Source organism: Balaenoptera physalus (genome assembly GCF_965194825.1).
Source record: "Balaenoptera physalus genome assembly, chromosome: 1".
In the NCBI taxonomy this organism is placed as follows: Eukaryota; Metazoa; Chordata; class Mammalia; order Artiodactyla; family Balaenopteridae; genus Balaenoptera; species Balaenoptera physalus.
The window spans coordinates 136,615,150-136,639,044 of record NC_138882.1 but is presented as its reverse complement, the minus strand read 5'-3'; the positions used below and the strand labels follow the sequence as shown (position 1 = coordinate 136,639,044).

General features: G+C 36.1%; 1 long non-coding RNA gene across 1 annotated transcript in view; it reads left to right on the top strand.

The window, feature by feature from the left end:
- LOC309641484 overlaps window positions 1–22,182 on the top strand; it is a 75,662-nt gene extending 53,480 nt beyond the window's left edge. The window contains exon 3 of the long non-coding RNA XR_014252627.1: window positions 11,428–22,182. This is a non-coding gene — a long non-coding RNA (uncharacterized lncRNA). The remainder of the gene's footprint in view (window positions 1–11,427) is intronic.
- Window positions 22,183–23,895: the final 1,713 nt, after the last annotated feature.

The window sequence follows — 23,895 nt, the reverse complement described above, 5'->3', positions numbered from 1 at the left end:
TGACACACACACTCACACTCACATATACACGCACAAGCTCCTTCTCTGACCTTTTCTAACTCATACATTTTTCTCCTTTGGGGGATTAAACTACTCCTGGCTCCCCTTTGCTGGTATTTAAATAAAGTCTGCATAAAATACTGAAGTCATTTTCTTCCTGGCTTTGCTCAGTCTCCATAGCAACCTGCTTAGCAACAGACTTCTTTAAAAAGGAATCTCAAAAAAGCTGCACAGGACCATATTTCTTACAATTGTACTAAAAATTGGAAAAAAATTAAAATAAGAACTCTCATCACAACTTACACTAACTTTCCTCTCAATAATTCTCTGGTCTGTTGACCTGCTTCTACTCCTGCCCTGTACTGTCCATTCTCCACATTGCAGTCAGAGCCACCTCCAAACACAGTTCAGTTTGTATCACTTTCCTTCCAAAATGTTTCTTTGCAAGAGTTCTGTTCTCATTCTGATACAGCCCAAATTTTGATGAGGGCTCACAAAGCCTTACGAAGTCCCCCCAGTCTCTGGGACGTGTTCCTCTTTGCTCCCACAGTCCTTTCTTGTTGTCACTCCCATCTGCCAAGCTCATTGCCCCTTCAAGGCCTTTACATCTGCTGTTCTCTCTGCCTGGGCTGCTCTGCCCTGAGATTTTTACATGATTCATACCTTTTTATACTCACCATCTGAATTAATCTGCATGTTTTTAAATAGAAATGGACATCATCTTTTTCAATAAGTGGTGCTGGGAAAACTGGACAGCTACATGTAGAAGAATGAAATTAGAATACTCCCTACCACCATACACAAAAATAAACTAAAAATGGATTAAAGACCTAAATGTAAGACTAGACACTATAAAACTCTTAGAGGAAAACATAGGAAGAACATTCTTTGACGTAAATCACAGCAGGATCTTTCTTGACCCACCTCCTAGAGAAATGGAAATAAAACCAAAAATAAACAAATGGGACCTAATGAAACTTAAAAGCTTTTGCACAGCAAAAGAAACTATAAACAAGACAAAAAGACAACCCTCAGAATGGGAGAAAATATTTGCAAACGAATCAACAGACAAAGGATCAATCTCCAAAATATATAAACTGCTTAAGAAGCTCAATATTAAAAAAAAAAAAAAAACCCAATCAAAAAATGGGTAGAAGACCTAAATAGATATTTCTCCAAAGAAGACATACAGATGGCCAAGAGGCACATGAAAAGCTGCTCAACATCACTAATTGCTAGAGAAATGCAAATCAAAACTACAATGAGGTATCACCTCACACCAGTTAGAATGGGCATCATCAGAAAATCTACAAACAACAAATGCTGGAGAGGGTGTGGAGAAAAGGGAGCCCTCTTGCCCTGTTGGTGGGAATGTAAATTGGTACAGCCACTATGGAGAACAGTATGGAGGTTCCTTAAAAAACTAAAAATAGAATTACCATATGATTCAGCAATCCCACTCCTGGGCATATACCCAGAGAACACCATAATTCAAAAAGAGACATGTACCACAGTGTTCATTGCAGCACTGTTTACAATAGCCAGGTCATGGAAGCAACCTAAATGCCCATTGACAGACGAATGGATAAAGAAGATGTTGTACATATATACAATGGAATATTACTCAGCCATAAAAAGGAATGAAATTGGGTCATTTTTAGAGACGTGGATGGACCTAGAGACTGTCATACTGAGTGAAGTAAGTCAGAAAGAGAGAAACAAATACTGTATATTAATGCATATATGTGTAATCTAGAAAAATGGTACAGATGAACTGGTTTGCAGGGCAGAAATAGAGACATACATGTAGAGAACAAATGTATGGACACCAAGGGGGGAAAGCGGGAGGAGATGGTGGTGGTGGGATGAACTGGGAGATTGGGATTGACATGTATACACTAATATGTATAAAATAGATAACTAATAAGAACCTGCTGTATAAAAAATAAATAAATTAAATTAAATTTAAAAAAAAGAATTGACCATCATCTGAAAATACAACCTTTATTTGTTTATGCACTTATTATGCATGTGATTTCCACGAGGGGAGGGGCTTTGTCTTCTTCACAACCTTATTCCGACCACTTAGCGCAGGGTTGGCAATGAGTAATCACTCACTGTTGAATAAAATCAACAACTAATGACCAATGTTTGTTTAGTGCCTCCCACATATCAGGCTTTCTCGAGGAATGTATTTGTTTGTTTGTTGTTTCAGAGTGTAGACAAAATGACTGAAGCTTCTAGAGAATAGGGCCCAGTGTCTATGTCCATCCTGAAAGTAAATGCTTATGCATTAGGGACATTCCACTCCAGATTTAGATTAAGAGCAGAACTGGGATTGTGTCAGGCGGCCCAAACTGGCCATAATTAGTCTGCAGAGGTGGAAAAGGACTGTCCATGTAATTTTGCTCACTGCATTCATCTAGACTCTAAGATCATGCATAAAACATGTTTGCTTTAACTTTACGCAAAGTTCAGTATGCTGGAGTTTGAGGGAAATTCATCTTTCAGACAGGTGGTTTCCAAGATTATAAAATTGAGCACAGGTGACTAAAGGGGTTTGCTTAAGAGGGGGAGGAAGGATTCTTTAGTATTTTTTACGCCTGCCCCTCTCCTCCTTTCCCGGAAATGGTGCTTGATAAAGAACATTGATTAAGTGGGTACTCTACGGATGATGCAGATTATTCCAGAGGAAATAAATGCAGTGTATAAGTTAATCAAAAGAATTTCCCCCGCATTGACTTTACCCCTTAGCTCTTTAATTAGCTATTCAAGAGCAGCACTCTTATACGTGTCTAAAAATAGACAGAAGCTTCCTCAGGAGAAAAGTAAGGCAACCTGTTTTCTCTGCATTTCAGTAGTGGTTCAGATTTGCACTTTAATTTCATAAGACTGATAAAAAGTTTGTATATTTTTTTTCTTTTAAAAGTGTACATCTGTAACAGAAAAGACATGCCCAGAGGTTTTACTCACGTAAAAACATAGTATTACATTACGCTTGCATAGAACTTGGTAGTTTGCAAAGCTCTTTAATATAGATACTGTGACTTTTCTTCCTCGGATACAAGTAGGTGATGTTAACATTAAAAAACAGTTGTGGAGGCATCGTGATCCCATTGGCACTTAAACTGGCAGCCCCTCCCATCCTGGTGTTTCTGGGAGTCCCAAGGAGATGTTTGACCTTGTCTCACAATGTTGTGTGTCAGCTACTGCTACCATAAGAAGCCCTTTATTTTCTTTCTCATCTGTACTGGATTCTTTTGTTAATGTTCTCTGTTCTCCAGATTACTTTAAAAATACCCACTAGTGCCTCTGTGAGAATGCTAATATCCTTGCTGACCCTTGAGGTGCCAGAGGAGTGCTGTGATCTCCATGGAAGTGGAGAGAATGCTTTGCTTTAATCTATTTTATGCTACATTTTCTCCCCTAATTCTTCCACCTTCAGGGACACTTATGCCAAATATATAGATTCTTTGAGCAGGCCCCCCCATCAACTCACAAATTATGCTCCGATTAACCCTAGCACTGGATCTAATTGAGGCCCAAGTGGGAGTCTGCTATACATTATTTCATTAGGTTTCCATGACAACTCTATGAGATATTTAGGGTAAGGCGTTTAGGTGAGGTTTATTATCGGTTCCATTTTATGTATTAGAAACTAAAATACAAGGAATTTGATTCATTTTTTAAAGTTTTAAAAAATAATTATAAAGAATTGTCAGGTTAAAATAGGAATGAGATACCTTTCTACTTACCTTCCCCCACATCCTTTTTGTTATTTCTTTGTCTAAGATCAAAGTCTCCTTTTTTAAGCTCCTCATGGAAAGACTTTCTTTTTTTCACAGATTTATTGACGAATAATTGACAAGTACACAGGTAATTTCTAATTCTCTTTAAATGAGAAAAGCTTCCCAGGAAGGAATGAATTTTCTGTGAGTGGAGGTTTGGAAGCAGAGACTGGAAGGTACAGTGTAGTGGTCAGATACCAGATGGAGAATATGGACTCGATACATCTCTAAAATCCCTTTCCAATCCTTTTGTGGTCAATAATCCCACAGCTAAAACCGAAATCAAGTGAACAACAATGTGACTCTGCTAAAGGAAAGGGAGAAGGTCTGGACTTTTATTAAAAGAGGGGTGAGGAGAACACAAAGCAAAATGGTTGATGAAATCTGAGAGAAAAATCAGAAGAAAGGCAGAGGGAGGAAGTTTTCAGTTTAGGCAAGAGCAGCAGGGTCTGGAAAGAGTTTGTGGATTACTAAATCCATTCAAGTTCAAAGGCAGAGAGCTGGTGACCTGACATGAGGTCTTCTATAGCTGTAGGAGTTTGAAGAGGGGGCAGGGATACTGCCAGTGGGCGGGAGATGGGTGGGATCAAAGCCTTGAGTTAAGAAGCAGCTTAGCCCCAAAGAGGCATCTCAGAACCCTCTTGCATTTGGTTTCAGCTCCATGTCCACACCTGGGAGCAGCATCCCCCAACAGACACCAGGGTGATAGTGCTGGTAGTGGTAGAACAGACCTCTCTGCTACATAAGAACCAATCAGGGGAAACCAGTCTCACAGGAAAGAAAAACTAATGACAATTGTGGGACATCCAGAAATCTCTCCTCTGCCTTAGTTTTGAGTAAACATAACTCAAAAAGTTCTGGGACAAAGTATTGTGACTTGACCATTGACATAGGCCATTGGCCTATGTCAGAACTATCTGTTACTCTGTTACTTTCTATATGTCTATTTAATTGGTCCTTCCCCACAGATTACTGTTCATTGATCTTACTAAAGGTTTTCCAGCATCTGGGTTTTCTGTATACTTGTTTTCCCTAGGACACTGGAGCTCATTGCCTTGTGCGTGTGAGTTGGTAAGGAGTTACTTAGTTGCACATCATCTTTCTCCTGAAGTGACCTTTTTCTTAGCTTTGACCCATGGACCATAAACACTTACACTGCTAGGCTCTTGAACCATTAGGACGTGATGCTCTGTCTGGCATCCCATACAGCTGGCTTTTTCTCATTTATCTCAGCATTGGAAACTGAGCATTCTAATACAAACACCCTTATGCATGATGTAAAATTTATTTTAAAATTGTATATCTTTTTTGCAATAAATAATAAATAAGTGAGCTCAGACAGCTTTAATAATCTAGTTAAGGCTTGCATCAGAAAAGAAAAGCAATTTTTATTTCCAGATGGGTAAATTGAGACAGGTTAAATGTTTTCTCCTGGTAACAGCAAAAAGCAACAGAGTTGGGAGTATAACTCTGCAACCCTGGTTCCCAGTTCCCTGTTCTCATCAATAAAACACAGTCAACACCCTGCTCTCTTGCTCTGATTGCTATATTTACATGCCCCAATTCTCCCATTAAATCTAAATTGTATTTGTATTTAAATCTAAATTGTATTTAGCATTTCCAGCAGAAAACTTTAATTTTTAAATTATTTCTAAGAGCTCTGAGGAGAGGTTATTGGCATTCTATCTTGAGAGCACAGGAGAAAAGGTAGTACAAAAGTTAAGTGACAAACCACAGGACACAAATAGACTGCTAGTGCCAGAATAGACAGAAATTCATAGAAATTCATTCCCTCTACTTTTGAGTATGAAAATTTTCTTAGTGAAGTGTTTAAAACAATCCTAAAATCAAAATATGACAAAATATAGAGAAAAACTAAGTAGCCATTTGCCCACTAAGCTTACTCTTTAACTTAATACCTTGAATAGTTAATTATCTTTATCTAATTCCTATGTTTTCCAAACCCTGTTTGGCTCTACCAACAGGCTAACATGCATAGTGACTATAATGTGTTGAATAACTCCAGGAAAAACAGTAAAGATTTGAGCTTACACAGTCTTGCTATATTTATATGTGCTAACTATTGACATCCATATACTCTTAATTGCTGAGTACACATGAGATCACTATTTACTGTGAAAGACACTGGATAGGATTGAAAGGAAAACATCATGATAAAATTGCCCAGTAATTCAAAATATTAGCATGTGACTAGGAGACTGAAAATACCACCAATACATTCAGAAATTTCTGTTCCAATGCAGAGTGTGAGTGAAGATAAGATAAAATTCAGATTTTAATGCAAGAAAGTAAATAAGATTATAGATTTCACCAGGACTTGGTAAATGAAACTCTCAATTAGAGTAGAACAATTAAGGGATAGAATTTGTACAAAATGTAGAAGGAAAGATGGGAAAAGTCTTTTACATGGATACATATCCTATACAAGATATAATAATTTCAGAGATTTAAGCAGGGAGTGACATAATTTTCATAGAACTGCATGACATATGATTAGAGGGTGGAAAACAGGAGTCAAAAACCAATTTGGAGGTTTTCCAGTGATGTAGATGAGAAATAATAGATGTTTAAACTAAGGAAGATACCATCTTTGAGAGATAATTAGGAGGAAGAATTGAGAATGTGAGACTTCAAAGAGTCTACCCTAGAACAATGGGTGGATAGTGGCTTCATTTACCAGGATAGAGAATGTGAGAAGTGAAAAAAAAGACTTTGAGAAGACATTGAGATTTAGAAATTTTCTTTGATATCAATGTGAGACATTCAATTTAAAATGACCATCAGTCAATAGGAAAATCATGCCTGAACCTCAATCAGCAAGTCTGGGAAGAGATACTCATAGTCCTGAGGTTTTTGTTGTACAAAATAACCTGGAGATACTGTTCCATGTGGGAAGAGACTCATGGATTGAACCTTGGAAATTCCACATGTAATCAACTAGTCACATCTTTGTGATTAGTGTTTTAAAGAACTAAATATAGCACTAAACATAGGTATATGCCAAGAACTTAGGAGCAGAAAAGGAAATTGAGTTGACCCTTGAACAATGCAGGGGTTGGGGCACTGACCTCTGCTTAGTCGAAAACCTACATGTAATTCATAGTTGGTCCTCTGAGTACACTGTACCTCATCCCTGGATTCAACCAGCCTCAGATTCTGTAGTACTGTAGTATTTACTTTGGAAAAAGTCCATGTATAAGTGGACCTACCCAGTTCAAACCTGTGTTGTTCAACTGTATTTTGTTCTGCAGTCTGTTCTGGTAAATTAGGGATGTTTTCCTTAATCTTGGAGGATGTCTTCTAAAAGAGAAAGAAGACTTAACCTATGTAGCTTCAAAGGCTTAATCCAGAAAAATGAAATAAGGAACAACTGTCTAATAAATTGAACTGTGCCAAATAAGACAGTTTGGTTCGGCAGAAAAAACTTTCTAGACACTAAAGCTGTGTCTGACATACAGGCAACACCCAGTGAACATTTGTTGAATGAATAAGACTGATCACTTCGCTGAGAGTTGTAAATAATGATGTAATATTGAATGAGGAGTTCCCTAAAATTGATTTCTGTCCAGTCTTATGTATCTAATATTTTACATTGAATAGTTCTTTGGTCCATTTTTTTGAGACCTTTAAATGTAAAGACTTATCTGAAGATAAGACTTACCTGTAGATGTAGCTCCATAAAATTAGCTTATCACCCTTTCCTGAGAAAATAGTATATATAAATGTGCTGGAGTCTACTTTGTCAAACATAATCTGTAAATCTAATAAGACATTTGCTCAGAACTATCACTTTGCCAATATCTTTACTTTGAACATGGTTGGCTTCCTAAATATTTTTTAAAGACTTTATTTTTTAGAGCAATTTTAGGTTTACAGTAAAATTGAGAGAAAAATACAGAGATTTTCCATTTACCCCCTGCCCTCACACATGCATAGCCTCCTCCATTATCAACACCACTCACCAGAACGGTGCATTTTTTTTTTTTTTTTTTTTTTTTTTAACGAATAGCCCAGTTTGCTTTATTTTTTTTTTTTTAAAGAAATTCAGGTTCTTTTATTTATTTATTTATGACTGTGTTGAGTCTTCGTTTCTGTGCGAGGGCTTTCTCTAGTTGCGGCAAGTGGGGACCACTCTTCATCACGGTGCGCGGGCCTCTCACCATCGCGGCCTCTCTTGTTGCGGAGCACAGGCTCCAGACGCGCAGGCTCAGTAATTGTGGCTCACGGGCCCAGTTGCTCCGCAGCATGTGGGATCTTCCCAGACCAGGGCTCGAACCCGTGTCCCCTGCATTGGCAGGCAGATTCTCAACCACTGTGCCACCAGGGAAGCCCCAGAACGGTGCATTTTTTTACGAAGTGTGAACCTACATTGACACATTATAATCACCCAGAGTCCATAGTTACCTTAGGGTTCACTCTTGGTATTGTACGTTCTATGGGTTTGGGCAAATGTATAATGACATACAGCTATCATTATAATATCATACTGCCCTGAAAATCCTCTGTGCCCTGATTGTTCATCTCTCACCCCTGCCTCACCCCTGGCAACCACTGATCTTTTTACTGTCTCCATAGTTTTGCTTCTTTCAGAATGTCACATAGTTGGAATCATACAGTATGTAGCCGTCTCAGATTGGCTTCTTTCACTTAGAAATAGGCATTTAAAGTTTCTCCATGTCTTTCCATGGCTTGATAGCTCATTTCTTTTTAGGGCTGAATAATATTTTATTGTCTGGATATAGAACAGATTATTTATTTATTTACCTGTTGGAGGACAATCTTGGTTGCTTCTACATTCTGGCAGTCATGAATAACTGCTGTAAACATCTGTGTGCAGTTTTTTTGTGTAGACATAAGTCTGCAATTCCTCTGAGTAAATACCAAGGAGTGTGAATGCTGGAACATGTGGTAGGAATGTTTAGTTTTGTAAGAAGCTGTCATACTGACTTCCAAAGTGGTTGTACCATTTTGCATTCCCACCAGCAGTGGAGGTTTTTTTCAGTATTTTAAGATTTTGTTCTTCTTTCATTTAAGTTTCTCCTTTACTATTGTTGTATCCATGTAAAATTATAGTGATGAACATGGCTAAAACATTCATTAATTAGCCCATCTCCCTGGATTTGGGCAGAATAGTGATTAGATAATTTTGGATTAATGGGGTAATAAAAATATACATTACAGCAATTTTGTGACTTCTTAGTTTTATAATTTGTCAGTTTTGTGCACATTTAAAAGTGTGAAGTACATGGAAGCATGTATTTTCTTTGCTTCATGACCTCATCTCTAACCTCTATGGTTTAATTTTTTTTTTAAAAGGTACTAGATTACTTCTATATACAACTTAAAACATATGTGCACAATATCTCCTAATATTAACCTGTATGTATCATTCCAAAATTTGTTTCATTTTATCTTCCTTTTTTCTTACTGATGATCCAATGTATATTTTCTTATTTTATTTTTTATGAAAATGCATTCACATTTTAGATTCTACATATTTTTCTTTATTAAGTTTTCAACATCACTAAAATGCTTCTGAACTTGCATTGTGTTTATCATTCTCAAAAAACATGTTTCCTTGTATTCCACTTCTGGGTTCTCTGAGAGCCAGTATTAATATGTAAAACACATTTTTTTTTATTGCTTTACAGAACTTTCTTTATCTTTAAAACATGGTACAACCTTATTATGCTTCCCTGATGCAATTAGGACAGAATATGTGAAAAATGTCAACACGAATAACAGTTGAATGTTTGACACTGAACATGTGCTATAGTCATTTTAGGGGCAAGTCTAAATTGGAAACTCTAGTTAGATAAAGGTCAGCTTTCCTAAATAGATGAGTCAATGTAAAGAAGCAATAGCTTCTTCCATAATATTTATACTATAGTTAACATATGTAAGCTATTTTTTCTTTGAGTTCTATGTGAAACTTTGTAGTTCAATATCCTACCTAACATACTAATGCAAAAACAGAACTAGCATATATCTCATTTGAATATGCATAGCACAAAGTATAAAGGGGCCTCCATCCCTGTCATTCAGTTTGATGGTGGGAATACATGCCTTTTTGTTCTGTCCAAACCGATCCAAATACTGATCAACTAGTTATTACCAAGTATTTACTTTGTTCTTGGAATTTGCATATTTGTGTTGAAAGTCTGATGCCATCAATTAGGATTATAAGGTAATTGGTCCAGACAAAGGTACTAAAGAGATAATCAGTCCAGATTTGATTTAACATATATTTAACACATGTGTATTAATCATTTCCTATATACTACATATGTGAAGAAAGAAAATTAATATGTTAGTGCAACCCAAAGTATTAGCTGTGGGTAAGAGATGGTTTTAGGTAGCATGTTGAGGTAGTATTAAATGACAGTGGATCATACACTGGGCAAGCTCTTTTCACTTCTCTTCCAAACTTTCTGATTATCATCAAAGAGAATATTCAGTTTGATGCCCCCATATCTTTAGCTCTTCTCTAGACAAATTCTCTCTCTCTCTCTCTCATGAAATCGAGGGGCATCAATCTAAGAGTGCAAGGTGGAGAACAATATTACAATTTAATAATATGATTTTTATTTTTGTCATTTTTATTTTTGGGCTTCCTCTCTTATTAGAGTAAGTGATATTTTTTTAAAAGATAAGTCGATTTAAGTGAAAAAGCAAAAAGTTCAAGTTGAAGGAACATTAACAATACATGTGATATACCGTTGCAGCAAAGCTGGTAGATGGTTACACAAATGCCTGGAGATGGTAAGCACTGGAAAGTTATATCCTATGTTCTTGAGCATCACCATTTAGATTATTTTTTTGTGGGGCAAACGTCTATTCCTGAATGTTACATATATTATGCCGCTAATCTAAATGCTCTGCTTTACACTACTGGTTATATGGGGACAAAGATCATTGCCATCCTGTTAGTTTATTTTAAGGTTTATATGAAAAGACAAAATTAAGAAAAAAAAAACTGAGAGCTAGTCACTGCCTCTACTGCATTTTTCATCAAACATGAGAGCTGAATGTGCCCCATGAACTTGTTCTACGATGCACAGCACTATGGTTGTGCATTTTAAAACAGTGAACTTTGTGTCTTGTTTGGTTATAAAATTACTAAGTCACCACACTTTGGGCACTTAAAGAGGATAGATATGGCAACTTTGGATAGTACAGTATGGTACAGGTTATATATACTACAGGTACGTATCATTTCAGGTTATGAATGTGCTTCTGAATCAGGAACTGGCAAAAAAAATAAGCAATTAACAAATCAGGTACTGACTGTGGTTTTCTGCTCCCCATAATCAGAAAGAATAGTGGTCTTTTGTTTGTTTATTACTATTATTCCTTTATTATGAAGAGAATGAATGGCAGAAATGAGAATCAGACTTGGAAACCATGATTGCTAGAGCATGGTTTTTTTCACTCATAGCAACAGCATGAATACCCCCAGACAAATGCCACAATCAGACTATAAGAAACAAGAGAAATCCTGGACTAACAGTTAGGAAACTAAGCTGTGTGACCTTTGGCAACTCATCTAACTTGTTGGAGCCTCAATTTCCTCAATTGTCAAATAGAAAAGTTAATATTTTCCTTGTTTGTCTTACAGATTTGCTGTGAGGCTTAAAGAAAATGCTGTATATGAAAGAGATATGAAATTCTGAACTGCCATGCAAATGTAAGGCATTATTATCCTTATATATTACCTCTTTCACTCTTTTGTGATGTTGATCCTTTTCTCTACCCTGCTCCTTAGCCCATGATCTTTCATATGTGTTCTTGTGTGTCTATGCTTCCCATTTCCTGATGGATGCAGAAGCTTGACAGGCTGCCATGAAGTCATTGGTATTTGGCAGAGAGATCTCTCCTGTCCATCTCTTTGCTGGGACTGCCTCCGAGGGACTCTGCTGGATTTACTGCCTTGGGCAGGGCTCCGTTAACATCATCTGTTCTCCTGTTTTCATGAAATAAGAGAAGCTTAAGTTCGAAACAGAGAAGAGTCAAGATCCCAGAGGCATTTGGTGAGCACTTCTTCCTTGCCCTGGACCCTGGTGACATATGGATAAAACTAGGGGTAATGGTAATTTGCAAAAAATTTCAACTTTCCTGATCCAACTCAAATTTCATATTCCCTCTGAAGCTTTTTCTGATCGCCCCAGGCAGAAAAATAGATCCTAGATCTTGTGTTCTCATTGCACTTTGATAAAACCTCCATTATGACACACACTATGATATATTGTACCAATTTCATATTTTTAAGCTTCTCTTTTGCAGCTGATCTTCTAGAGAGAAGAAATCTGTCTTATTTATTTCTATCACCTCAGTACCTACTCTGTGTCTGCTGTATAATAAGTAGTCACATTTTGGGGGGAATAAAAGAGTGGGAAAGAAGGAAGAAAAGATTAAAGAGAGGGAAAGAAGGAGGGAGAAAGAAGAATAAGTGAATCTTATTTATTCTCTGGAATGGATGATTTTTTTTGCAGCATCCCTAAATCTAGAGCTGTAATTTAAACCTAGGTTTTAGTCCTAGATTATTTAGCAAGGATATATTATTTTCCTAGGTGGTGAGATACCTGTGATAACTGTTGGTCAAAAGGTTTGTTTCTTCCTTAGAATCCATATTGACTACAGGTTTTTTTCTTTGCTTTTAATACCCCCCAAATTTTTTTTCTTACGTAAGTGCTGTGTATGTGACATGGTAAACATATATAAATGGTATTCTCAAAATGTTTTAATCAGTTTTTCTTTTGCCTATGAGATTATTTTTGTTTTCTAGCTCCAAAATGCCAAAAGAAAAAAAGTAGTGCATTTTTTAAAAGTCTAGACAATTTTGCCTTTTGATTTGAGATCTGGGCACTCATCTTATTCTTGTACTGCAATTAGAATCAAGCAAATCATTAAGCATGTCTAAGAGGACATCCTATGTGAATTTAAATAGCTTATATTTTTAGTTCACTTTTCCCAATTTTAAGCCACTGTACCACACACAAAGAGGCCTATCTAGGTCAAGTGTTTACCTAACAAATTTCTTGCTATATTTTCTACTGAGATAATCCTGTATGATTATGAAAGAAAAAAAGAAGGAAGGCAGAAAAAGAGGGAGGCAGGGAGAGAAGAAGAGAGGAAGAAAATGGGGAAGAAACTTTTTACTTAGATTTTTACAACATTTACAGTAAATGTTTTGGAGACAAGGCCATGATACTGGTAGAAAAACAATCAGAATGGAGAAAATCTTGCACAGATGTAAAAAAAATCTAAGAATATTTGTCTTTCTGCTATGCTCTAAGAATCTTTAAGGAATAGCCCTATTTATTATTTTTTCTTTATTATACAGCCTTCAATATCAGCAATCTCCATTGCATTTGATGTTTAAAAGTTGCTTATTTTCCTCTTGAGATTTTAGTACAGTCTTATTAGAAGTGATCTTATCAACACTGAGTGATGGTCTTCAGAAGAGAGCTAACATTGTATAAATACTGATATTTCATTGAGATCAGAAACCATGTATTTTTCAGCTTTTTATCTTAGGGCTTTGTAAAGTGGCTGGTATGTAGGAGACATAAAAAAGCATTTGAAGAAAATGAATAAATGATTGAATGACACATGAATGACAAAATCAAATTTAAAACAAAACAAAATAAAACAATAGCCTAAGTATTTAATTTAGTTGGAAATCACAAATGTTTACTGTGTGCCTGTCATGGTTTACACACTGAATCCAACGCTGTAAATTATATAAAATTAGTAAGTTTCTGATCTTCAAAGAACAGTTTTAATATCAGTCACATATTCTATCATGACAGAATCAGCATCAGTTTTTGCTTAATTGATATAATTGTGACATTATGCATTGGTTGCTAAGAATGCCATGATTACCCTCACTAACTAGTTTTCTGACTTTTATCCAGTTTGCAGAAACTCATAGAGGAAAAAAATCTTCATGTGATGTGTAAAACTTTGTACCAGGACAATTTAACATTCTTTCATTGTTACTAGCAGAGTTTCATATGTTTAGGCTTATCTTTTGCAGCTGATCCTATGGAGCTTGAAGTAATTTCATTTTAGTTTGAAAATAGTTCATTTTTTAGTCCCTGACTGGTGAGGAACCAGATATCAAGGTGCTCAATTAGGATAATGGGCCAAATTGAAAGTAACATGCAAGATTTCATTCACTTAACTGTGACAGAACAAGCAAGAGGCAAAAAGTAGCCCTGGCTCCTCAGTGTTCCATTTCTTTCTGTGGAATGCACCAGGCAAGTCAGGTGGATTAGCCCAGGCAGGGGAATCTTCTTACTGTGGAGGAGCCTGGACAGAAGGTCACTGCCTTTTTATAGACCTGTGTGCGTGGTAGTGGCGGGGGGTGCTGGTAAGGGATGGGAGTGGAAAGGTACTAAGTTAAGTGGAGAAAAGTACCTCCGCCAAGGCCCTCAATAAGGAGGCCTCTGAACTGAATGGATGTGCCTGGATTAGGAGTACAGATATGTATATGAGCATGTCTGGCTGGCCCAGGGATGGGGGGGGCTTGAGTCCTTGACTATAACTCCCTCCAGGGCTGCAATGCACAGGCTATGCACCAAGTCTGGTGTGGGGAAGGCAGCTTCCTCCCATGAGGCCTGCAAGGAAAAGCTTTGTAATTGCCTATGGTTGGGCCAGAAAGATTACACATAGGATTTGGCCTGGCACCAACTCCTCACTTCCCCACCATCTTCCCTCTGCTCTTCGGCACTGGGGAAGCATCCACACTAGCCCCCTCCTGTTCGTGTCACTCTGCCTGGAATTCTACAGCATCTGGCTCAAAAATATCATTCCTTTCCATGCATTTACTATCTTTCAGACACTTGATCTCATGGTCAATTACCCTCTGCCTCTATTAACCTTCATTTCCACTTCTAATCAGCCGTGTGCCACAAATAACAGAATAAAGTGCTATCCCTGAGTTCCCTCGGTACTGTCCAAAATTAAACTATCCTCATCTGTCGTCTCTTGCATTGCTTCCTCTCAAGCACAAAAATTGTTTTCCGTGCATATTGATATTTTAGAATACTGTTTTCCTAAAGTATTAAATGAGTCCCCTTATGGCCAAATGGTATTTTTTGTTGCCAACCCAGCTACCTGAATTATTTTACTTCTATTTTCGACATCTCTCGCCCCGACCCACCCCTCTCTTTGCATTCCAGTACCGAGCCCTACATTATCCTCACATTTTACTTTCTCTGCTCTGTTCCTGCTTCTATACTACAGTGTTTGCTGGAGCCATAAAGTTTGGCTTACTAGAGGTTTGTTCTGTCCAACTACAACTTGGCCGTGGATATTTGCTTGGCAACTGTCTGTTCATCCCTCCTTGGATTTCTGGCTCCCTCTCTTCAGTGGCATATCCAGCCTTTAGTCTTCTATCACTTTTCTTTCCCTCACCTCTCCTTACAGCTGTCAACTTTCTCTATTCCTTCAGTGAGATGTGAGCTCACCATCTACATCCTTAGTACCCCTTGTATATTGTATATCCTTTATAATTCCCCTATAAGAGAAAAACTGCAATAATGTAGTGTAGCATAATGGTAAAGGACATGGAAGAAAATATAAGACACTATATTCACATCTAAATTAAAATCTAATATGATGAGGTAACAGGATCTGGACTTCTACTCAAGTAAAAAACAACTTTGAAAAAGACCTTGAAAAAAAAAAAAGAGAGACAACTATATGGAAAAATTGTTTTTAATACACCGGAATTAAGTTACAAAAGATTACCCATGAAAGACAAGAAACAGATGAGATAAGCCCTATGATTTCCTAAGCTTAGTGCCTTGAGAGAATTTCAGGCTCCAGCTGAGGGAGAGGGAATTCAGGTAAAAACCAGCTGACTCTCTGAGTTGAAAAGATGAGTAGTTAGTTCAAGAAAACCAACAGGCTTGACAGAGTACCAGAGAGCTGCATGAAGAAAAACCCTTGAAATTTACAGAAGATCCCTCTCAAGTATTCAATCATGAAGTGATCAGTGCATGCATGTGAAAAAACAACTTGAGGCTGGAGAAAAAAGGGAACATTGCCTCTATACTCATGCAGGGCTGGGAGTAGTACCTTTTTCCACCAGCCTAAATGGAAAAACTTACAGGGCATTGGTAGAGAAGTCAAGAAGGTCTTTCTTTAATAGTGAGGAATAATTAACAAAATATAAAGGGAAGATTCAAAAGAATCAAATTGTTTTTAAGTAACTAAGCTATATTTCACAATAAAGCTCAAGGATGTTTATGAGGACAAAAATATCTTGCACATAAAAAGGTAAAATTCACAACGTATGCACCCAATCAAATATCAGGTATGAAAGAAAGCAAGAAAACATGACCCACAATGAGAATAATCAAAAATTGAAATGAACCCAAAATAGACACAGATATTAGAATTAGTAGACAAAGAACGCTAAGATAATTATTGTAACTATACACCATATGTTCAAAAAGTTAAGTAGAGACATGGAAGATATAAAAAAGACCAAAGTCAAAAGAATGCCAAAGTAAATGAAAAGAGCATCAGTGGGCTGTTGAGACAACTTCAAGCAGCACAATATGCAAATGCAGAGTTCCTAAAGCGAAGAGAAGGGAGGTAAGTCTACAGATGCAAGCTCAATGAATCTCCAAAACAAGAACCATGAGGAAAACTAAACCAAGGCATATCATGATCAAATTCCTCAAAACTTGCAATGACAAGAAAATTGTAAGATCAGCCAGAGGAAAAAAAGACACATTTCATACCAAGGAGCAAATTTAAGGATGACAGCAGATTTCTCCTTGAAAATAGTGCGTGTGAAAAAAATATAGCAACATCTTGAAAGTATGGAAATTAAAAAAAAAAGTCAATCTAGAATTCTGTACCCAGCAAAAATATATTTTAAACATGAAGATGAAATAAATGCACCTTCAGACATACAAAAGCTGAAGGAATTCATTACCAGCTGACTCACAGCACAAGAAATATTAACGGAAGTCCTTTGGGCAAAACAAAAATGATACAAGTTAAAAATCTGGATCTACATAAATGAATGAACAGCACTGGGAAGGGTAACCATGTGGGTAAATATATGACTGTTTTCTTATTAAATCTCTTTAAAGGATATTAACTGTTGAAGCAAAAGTAATAACAATGCATTGTGGGTTTTATTACATATCTGTAAGTAACATGTGTGGCAACAATAGCACTTAGTCCAGAAAGAGCGAAATAAGAGTATATTATTCTTAGATTTTTATAATATGCATGAAGTAGTATAATATCACTTGGAGTGTACTGTAATAAATTAAGGATGTATACTCTAAACTGTAATGCAATCACTAAAATATTTTTTAAAAGTTACAGCTAATAAGATAATAAGAGAAATAAAAAGGAACCTTAAAAAATGCCTAGCGACTCGAGAAGAACACAGAAGAAAGGAACAGGAAGAAATGGGACAAATAGAAAACAAATAGCAAGATGATGAACTTAGCTATCTCAGAAATCACATTGAATGTAAATGATTTAAATACCCCAGTTTAGAGATAAAGATTATTTCAATGGTTAAAAAAAAAGCCAGACCCAACTATATACTATTAGAAACTCACTTAAAATTAAAATTTAACACAAATAAAGTTCCAGACTCAGATGATTTCACCAATAAATTATAACAAATATTTAAGGAAAAAAATAATATCAGTTCAATAGCAACTTTTTTGGAAAATTGAAAGAAATACTTTCAAACTCATTGATGCGTAAGGTCAGTGATAGATGTTATTGCTGTACATATAAGGGATTGATCAAATCTACCTGGGATGATTAGGAAACCTTAAATTTTCTTCCAGTAAAACCTTGTTGGTTTTACATTTCTTTTCATTGACAGTACAATGCTATACCTTCAAATAATACCTAATATCTTTCCTGTTAGTACTATAAGAAGTATATTGTAACCAAAGACAATGACTAGCAAAGGAATGCGTGTTAAAATGCATCATGAACAGAGTATCAGCTGTGAATGCATTAAATATCTATAAAATAATTCTAAAATCTTGATTTATTTATCATTTTCTGAGAAACCTTTTAAAGGTTATTGTAAAAATGAAGCGATTTTTCTTGATAGAAATTTTGTATATCATTTCTTTAATGCAAGCTACTCCAATTACCGTTTAGCTAATGAATCCTTCAAATTTCATTTGCATAATTGGTGCCAATTTTGACAAGGGGAATTTATCCTGCTGTGATAAAAGCATCATCGGACTCACCAATAGAGTGATGATTATTTAGTTTGAAATCAGCATGGACATGCCACTGAACAGACAGCCAGAAACACTGGCTTGTCATTCTAGGTTTATAAGTCTTAGCTTTCTTTCTCATTACAGGGCCTGGGACTCAAAGCATGATTGACTATACTGATGTTATAACTAGTGATGAACCTTTCATTTGACTGGCATCTTCAGATGTACTAAAAGCCCTGGTCTTCAAAATGAACTACCTTTTTTTCAAATGTGAGGGCATTTTTATACATTACTATCTATATAGTGGTGACTCTCAATTCTCTATTTCTAGAGCTCCAACTTTGCTCCTGAGCTCCATGGCCATGTATAAAATTACCCACTAGATACCTTCACCTGAGTGCCTTGTATTATGCTGGCTCTGTGCTAAACATTTATCATACATTATCTTATCCTTACAACAGTCTGGGAAAAGAGATATTGTCATCTTTATTTAGAGATGACAAAAGTCAGGATCACAAGTAAATTCCCAAGGTCATGCTGCTAACAGGGGAAGGACATAGGATTCAAATTGAATAACTCTGAGTCCAAAGCTATTTTATACTGCCTCCAAGCTTATATTACATCTTAGACCTAATCTGACTTAAAATTGAGTTCCTAGACCAAATAGTATTAAGTTTGAGATCCTACCTTTTAAAAAAGTACTCCATATTGATGAATAGCACAGAATTCCTTCAGTCAAACAAGTGTGCCTCTGCCTTCCTCCAGCCCAGTAGTGGTTAATAACAGCAGCCAGATTGCAAAGGCTGTGTTTGGGGATTTTCTTTAAGTAGAATGTAGCCTGATTACTTGGGGAAATAAAGCAGTGATAGGTGAAGCAAATTACCAGACAAAATTAATCTAAAAATGATCATTCTCTCAGACCCGAGTATACTTGACAATTAGTACAGACCCCTACATTACAACTAAGGCAATTCAAGATGATTACCCAGGTATGAAAAATTGATTCAGACCATCTAGTCTTTGGTATTTTGATCTGCTTTGTGTAAATACAACCAGATTCCCATATTTTATAGAATTCACAAGTCCATGAACTATTACTGAGTTTGATTATTATGGTGAGGAGTCAGAGGATAAAGCCAAACTAATATTTCTTGTTTCTTATTAAGTATTATGAAACCCAGTTTCCTCCTGAAATTGCTGTGTGGATTAAATGTGATATGACAAAATCAGTGAAAGCAGTGTTTCCTGTATAACACAATTAATCACATGTTTTTATAAAGCAGAGGTTCACTAATTGTTTTTTTTGTTGATTTAGATAAGTTAATATGAGAGTCCTAGCCACTACAGGATGGAAACTAGCCATTATTAAAAAGTGGAGGAATATGTAACAAAAAAAAGAAAAAGAAAAAGAAAAAGAAGCAGGAACTTACTAGAAATCAGAGCTCCAGTAGTCAGGGGAATTTCAGGAATTTGACATTTATTAAGTAATGATGATGGTCTGGGAAGAGTGTGAAAAATGCTTAATATGCTTTGTTACATCTATCCAGAAGGATTTACTGAGTGCCTACTGGGCTGTTCCAGGCATGATGCTAGTTAAGAAGCCTGTGATATCAGTGCTATTTTGTCCTTTTTTCCCCCTTGCAAATAAACTGAACATTGGAATTCTAAATAACTTGCCCAGGATTGTACAGTCTGTGTCAGTCAAAACTTAAACCTGGGCTTATTTGACTCCAAAGCACATGTTCTCAAACCCTGTGCAATTCTATCTTCTACATTCATGAAAGTTTCTCTTACCAGACAGTGAACTTAGCGTAAAACACATGGCTTCCAGAAGGGAAAAGAATTGGGGTTTAAATTCTGGTCCCGTATGTCATTAACTTACAATCATTGGCAAGTCCAGCCTCATAGCCCTCAGTTTCTTAACTAGTTTAATGAGAAATAAAACTCTCAGTTTATCTGGTTTGCAGTGATGATTACGGGAAACAATGTATGCAAATTGTGTGGCATATTATCTTGTACTCAGAAAAAAATAAACATTATTATATTATTTTAGAAGATTGGTGACTTCTTCATTTTTTATTCTCAGCATCTAGCACAATGTCTATTATGTTATAGATACTTAAGAAATGCATGTAGACTCAATAAGGAATAAAGGAGTGAATAGATGCATATAAAGCATCCAAAAGGCTATATACCTCTCACAATAGTTTTCTCATTCAAAGTCAAGATATGCTTATCTGTTCTTGCTTATCTGTTTGCTTCTGAATGATTCCTGCTTTGAGGTAATATTAATAATGCTTCACCTTGTATTTTTAAAAATATGTCATGCCAGAGCATGTAGCAGGAACTGAGTAAGCACAAATTACATACAAACTAGGACAAGAGAAAATAATCCATTAATCCAGAGTGTGAAATAACTCTGTTATTGGATCAAAATTACCAGAGATGATTGAAGGGCTTCTGATTTTATAAAATAATGCATAGAAAAACATACTTTAAAAAAATTTCTCAGCCCTTCCCAACTTGATATATAGATTCAATGCATTCCCAAACGAAATCCCATCAGGTTATTTTGTGGATATCAACAAACTAATTCTAAAGTGGAGGCAAAGACCCAGAATAGCCAACACAATATTGAAGAAGGACTGACACCACTTGATTTTAAGATTTACTATAAAGCTGCAGTAATCGAGACAGTGTGCTGTTGGTGAGAGAATACACAAATATTGATAGATCAAAAGAACAGAATAGAGAGTTCAGAGATAGACCCACTTAAAAATTGTTAACTGATCTTCGACAAAGGATCAAAGGTAATGCAATGGAGCAAAGATAGTCTTTTTAACAAATGGTGCTGGAACAGCTGAACATCCAAATGCAAAAAAAAAAAAAAAAAAAAAATGAATCTAGACACAGACCCTTCACAAAAATTAACTCAAAATGGACCGCATACCTAAATGTAAACTGAAAAACTATAAAACACCTAGAAGATAACAGAGGAGAAAACCTAGATGGCCTTCGGTATGGTGATGCCTTTTTAGATACAACATCAAAGTCATGATTCATAAAAGAAATGATTAATACACTGGACTTCATTAAACTTAAAAACTTCTGTTCAGTGAAAGACAGTATTAAGAGCATGAGAAGACAAGCCACAGGCTGGAAGAAAAGATTTGCAAAAGACATTATCTGATTTAGGACTGTTATCCAAAATATACGAAGAACTCTCAACAACGAGATACTACTACACACCTATTAGAATTGCCAAAATCTGGAATACTGACAACAGCAAATGCTAACGAGGGTATGAAGTGACAGGAATTCTCATTCATTGCTGGTGGGAATGAAAAGTGGAGCAGCCACTTTAGAAGACAGTTTGGTCATTTCTTACAAACCGAACAAACTCTTACCGTAGGATCCAGCAATCACACTCCTTGACATTTACCCAAAGGAGTTGAAAACCCATGTCCACACAGAAACCTGAACATCAAGGTATATAACAGCTTAATTCATAATTGCCAGAACTTGGAAGCAACCAAGATGTCCTTCAGTAGATGAATGGATAAATAAACTGTGACCCTCCAGACAATGAAATGTTATTCAGCGCTAAAAATAATGAGCTATCAAGTCATGGAAATACATGGAGGAAACTTAAATGCATATTGGTAAATGAAAGAAGCCGATCTGAGAAAGTTACATACTTATGATTCCAACTATATGACATTCTGGAAAAAAAACAAAACAAACTATGGAGACAGTAAAAAGATCAATGGTTGCCAGAGGTTGAAGGGGAAGGGGAGAATGAATAGGAAGATCACAGAGATTTTTTAGGGCAGGGAAAATACTCTGAATGATACCATAATGATGAAATACATGTCATTACACTTTTGATCAAACCCATAGAATGTACAACAGCAAGAGTGAACCATAAGGTAAACTGTGGACTTTGGGATTATAATGTGTCAATATAGGTTGATCAATTGCAACAAATGTACCATTCTGGTAGGGGATGTTGATAGAGAGGCTATGCATGTGTCGGGGTAGGGGGGTATATAGGAAATCTCTGTATTTTCCCCTAAATTATCCTTGAATTTAAAACTACTCAAAAAAAGTATTTTTTAAAAATGTATTAAAAACTTCTAATACATAAACATGTTTGGAGCTGTGCTTGAAATGGATTCTCTAACGCAGAGATGAAACAGAAGTTTGCACTGTAGCCAAGGTATGATTAAAAAAAAAAAAAGTATTCAGATAAGCACAGAATTGTTTTAATACAAACAGGCACAAAATTATGCATGGAAGAATTGAAACTAAAAAATACTATTATTTTAGGAAATGGGTATTTAAATTTAACTGACATATTATTGGGAAATATTTGTATATTACCTTTACTGTAAAACATGAGAACAAAGATAATGAGACTGATTTTATTTTATGGTCTATGAAATTGATGATATTATTTTATATTGCTGACATGGGTTTTTGAAAACTAAGTAACAGAAAAAAGTTTAAAATATCTAACTTATGTTCTATTGCTTTTATTGCAGGGCTTAACAAATTGTGGTAGATTGTTGTTCAAAATATTCACTCTCTCCTCTCCATGGCTTATATGTACCAGACCCTTTGCTTTGGGCTCTGCCATGTGGCTTTCTTTGCCAGTTCCATACCTGTGTCTTAAGATTAGAGTTGCCAGATATAGCAAATAAAAATACAGGATGTCCAGTTAAATTTGAAATTCAGATAAGCAATAATTTAACTTAGTATAAGGATGTCCCAAATATTGCATGAGATGTACGTAGTTATGCTAAAAAATACTTGTTGCTGGGACTTCCCTGGCGGTCCAGTGGTTAAGACACCGCCTTCCAAAGCAGGGGGTGTGGGTTCGATCCCTGGTCGGGGAACTAAGATCCCACATGCCTCGCAACCAAAAAACCAAAACATAAAACAGAAGCAGTATTGTAATTAATTCAATAAGGACTTTAAAAATGGTCCACATCAAAAAAAAAAAAATACTTGTTGCTTATCTGAATTTCAAATTTAACTGGGCACCCTGTATTTTACTTGGCAGCTCTACTCAAGAGCCGTTGAATGGTTTTGCTTGTCCTCTTGCCACTGCCATGGAGAGGATATATGTGCCCTGGCAAGCCCACTTGATTCCAGGAGGTGGAGAAGAGGTTCATAGATCAGATCTATTCTTAACCTGTGAATGAGAGCTGCTCAACTGAAATTTATCTAGATCAACTGATTCTTCACCCATCCATTCAAACTACGGATGTGTAAGCAAAAGAAATACTTATTGTTGTTTGTCACTGAAATTTTTGTGGTAATTTTTTATATAGCAATAGCTGACAGACACACAGATTTTCAGAAAATAAAAGGAGTAAAGAACACATTGGCATAATTATCAAAAAACACAGAATCAATAACTTTTGTGACTTTTTTCTAAGTTGATCAAAGGTTTCATGGCGATATACTCTATAGTAGATATTTTAATTTATACCCAGATAAAATTTGTTCATTCAGTAACACAGAACAGTGTACCATCTCTGTGAGATTTACAAATTATTGTTGATTGATTACTGGACTGAATCTTTTCCAGATCACACCTTTCTTGTTCTTACCTGTTTTCTACCACACATAGACCAACTGTTAACACTTACGAGTCTCATTCACTTATCATTTTATTCAGTGGATATTTACTTAGTGCCTTTTTATTACTGCTTGACAGATTATTTCAAAATTTAGTGGCTTAAGACAACATTTATTATCTCATAGTTTTTGTGAGTTAGGAATAGGGAATGGGCTGGCAGAGTCCTTTTCTTCAGGGTTTCTCACAAGCTACAATGAACATGTTGGATAGATTG